Genomic DNA, 3,619 nt, shown 5'->3' with positions numbered 1-3,619 from the left:
TAAATTATCCACAAATTTGTTTATTTGTTAAAATTTTATATAATAAATGATAAAATATTATATATTATCATAAATTTGTTTATAATAAAGTAAAATAATAATTTGTTCATTTTCTTCCCTCTATTATCATAACTATACAACTTCATAACCATACAACTTTCAAATCAAGTGATTGAGTAAACCAATGAAATTAAAGTCACGAATGATCTCAATTTTTAAAATTTGTAGGTAATAAATGCAAAATACTCACGTCACCCTAGGACGATAGCGATGAGCTGTATATAATAAATGATAAAAATATCATATATTATCATAATTTTTTTATAAGAAAGTTAAATAATGATTTATTTATTTTCTTGACATCTATTGTTATAGTTATACAATTTTCAAATCAAGTTATTGAGTAAACCAATAATTTTAAAATTATGAATTAATTTATTTGTCAAAATTTATATATAATAAATGCAAAAAAACATTTTAAATTATCATAAATTTGTTTCTTTGTTAAAATTCTATATAATAAATGATAAAATATTATATATTATCATATTTATAATAATGTAAAATCATGATTTATAATGAATTATTAAAATAAATTAATAAATATATATATTTATATGAAATGGTTTTATTAAAATGATTATTAAATTAGTGAAAATATGTATTTTAATCCATGATTAATATTTAAATTTTTGAAATGACAAAAATGATAATCATGTTCATGCTATTTATATATGAATGGTTGTTATAACAATGAGGTCAAAAATAATTTATAAACATTTTTATCAAAATAAATAGCTTCTATTATTAAATACTTTTTGCATAAGAAATAGAGATTAAGCAACAATGTGGATGGACTATTATACTTATTTAAAATTTAAAATATATTATATATTAAGTTGAATTAATTTAATGATAAACAGTTTTTTATTTAAAATTTAAAATTTAATATATATTATATATTAAGTTGTATTAATTTAATGATAAATAGTGTTTTATTTATAGTTATCTTTATTTTAATGGCAGGTGGGATGAAAGAATTGAGTTAGATTGTTATTATCTATCAAATATCTGAATATTTTCCGGGAAAGAAGTTAATCAAGTATCCATCTATGTCTGATGAGATATTTAAGGAAGAGCCCACCTACAAAATCAATGGTGACCGTGACTAGGCTGACCTAAGTCTACCATGGAGATCAGGAAATTGAATATTCCTGGAATTAAGTTAAAACCAATTTAAAATCAAGTATCCATCTATGTCTCAGGAGCTTTTTCTAGGAGGAGTCCAACTACAAAATCAATGGTGACTGTTACTGGGATGACCCAAGTCTACCATTGAGATCAAGAAACCCATATACGGCGCCCATTTGGAAAGTACTGTATTTGCCAAAGTTCTTAAAGACTGGTTGGCATGGCATCCTCCTCTGAATTAATGGATCTGCCCCTCATTGATTTTGCACTCCTTCCCTGGAATTCTGCAGGAGATGGCGATCAGCTGCATCAGGTGGAAAGTCAGCGGGAGCTTGAGAAGCTGAGAGAGGCATGCCAAGAAATCGGCTTCTTCCGTGGGATCAACCATGGATTCTACTCAACCCTAATGTAAACAGTGGACTCCCTTGCCCGAGAAATGTTCACGCTGCCCGCCGATGTGAAAGAAAGAGCCGCTTCACCAATTTTCTATTCTGGTTATGCCCTGCCCAAGACGGGTCCTCAGGCTAAAGATTCCATGCCCGAGACCATGTTCTTCCCCGACGACCATTCAGTGGATGACATCTCTTCTAAGCTTTGGCCCCAGGGAAACCAAATATTCTGGTTAGTTTCTTTTTACCATCATTGTTAATTGTGTAAATTTATTTCAATTTTGATCAAATGAATACAAAGCTGAAATGTATGTCTTTTTTTTTCTAAGGTAAGGTAATTGGGTTCAGTTATTTTAATTTTAATTGTAAATTTTAGGAATATTTTGAAGTCTAAGAGTGAAGAGAAAATTTGATATTTTTTTGAAATTTGTAAACAATACAACTATCTCATATAATTCTATGAAAATGGATTATTAACGAATAATAGTAATAGATTGAAGAATATTTTAGAAAATCTATCTAATTTTCAAAATATGAGTCTAGAGATAAAGATGATATGGATTTAGTTCATTCTGATCATTAACTAAATGTGCTACAGTGAGAGGATTAACGAATACAAGTCCAAGATAATGGATCTGTCACATGGGATCCTGAAACTCATACTTAGCAGTATGGGGCTGGAGGTGACTAAGCACTATCCTTCCCTTTCATTCGAAAATTCGACTCAAGGTTTGATGCGAATGAATTTCTATCTCAACAGTAACGCATGTGATGAGCATGAGCAGTTCTTCTCCAAAGCTCATGCATGTGATGAGGCTGAGCAGTTCTTCTCCAAAGCTCATACAGACATCAGCTGCCTTACTATTCTCTACCAAGATGATGTAGGTGGCCTTCAGATCCGAACAAAAGAAGGACAATGGATCAATAGTGAGCCGTTGCCTGGATCGTTCGTTGTTAACATTGGCCATTGCTTTCAGGTAACTGGTTTTGCCTTTTCCTAAACATAATTATATGTTTAACAATTTTTTTTAAGGTGGTACATTATTGATATTAGTTTAAATTTATCTTGATTTAGTTTTATTTTATTGTTGGGAAGGATTAAATTTTTGGAGATATAATTTTTTTTTCAAGTTTGCATTTTGAGATTTGATTTTTCTAGACATTTGATAGATGAGGGATTAAGATATATCTAGACTGTTTAATTTGCAACTAGTCTAAATTCATTTTAGTGTAAAAAGAGATCAAATCTTCGAAAATAAAAAAAAAATAATAAAAATAATAATAATAATAATAATAATTCAAATTTGGCATGACATTGTATTTTGAGATTTGATGTCTAAACATTTGATAGATGAAATATTAAAATAAATCTAAACAATTTAACTTGCAACAATTAAGTTTATATTAGAGAGGATTTTAATTTTGATGATGGCGGATGTGGAGCAATGGAAGATACCGCAGCGCAGAACACCGCGTGGTGTATGGAAGGTCAGAAAAGAGCAGGTTGTCGATAGCGTTCTTCCTGGATTTCATGGACAAATTTGAGATTCGTTGTCCCGAAGAGCTCATCGATGAGAAGCATCCTCAACTGTACAGAGCAGTTACTTTTGAAGATCTAAAGGCTTACTACAAGGAAGTTGGCCCATCCCTAGGAGGACCTCCTGCATACCTTGCACTCGCATGTGGGGAATTCAGAGGAAATTCCATAATTCAGGGTTTTTAGAGTTTGAAGAGACATGAACATATAGATAAATGAGTACGTAGGTGCATGATATTACTTTTAATATGAGTCGCGTAACTATGCTTGCCATACTCAAACATGGTATCAATAATGAATTTAATTTCGAGCATGATTATTATGTTAAGTTTTTTTTTTTTTTTTTTTTTGCATGGGTATTATTTTATTTTATTTATTAGTTATTTTTAGTTAGGAGATAAGAAAAATAATAATAATAATAATTAATTAAATATTAAAAATAAGAATTTTAATTAATTCTGATTAATTTTTTAATTTATTTTTTTTAAAGAGAAATAGTTGT

At 29.3% G+C, this 3,619-nt stretch overlaps 1 pseudogene; it reads left to right on the top strand.

The window, feature by feature from the left end:
- The first annotated feature begins 1,301 nt into the window (after nt 1-1,301).
- On the top strand, nt 1,302-3,303 carry LOC149179747 (C4-beta,C20-epoxidase-like; annotated as a pseudogene).
- The last annotated feature ends 316 nt before the right edge of the window (nt 3,304-3,619 follow it).

The sequence above is a fragment of the Pinus tabuliformis genome, chromosome 3_2 (assembly GCF_031772625.1).
Source record: "Pinus tabuliformis cultivar Carrire ecotype Pingquan chromosome 3_2, CPIR1, whole genome shotgun sequence".
NCBI classification, from domain to species: Eukaryota; Viridiplantae; Streptophyta; class Pinopsida; order Pinales; family Pinaceae; genus Pinus; species Pinus tabuliformis.
This window is presented reverse-complemented; position numbering and strand designations above follow the sequence as displayed.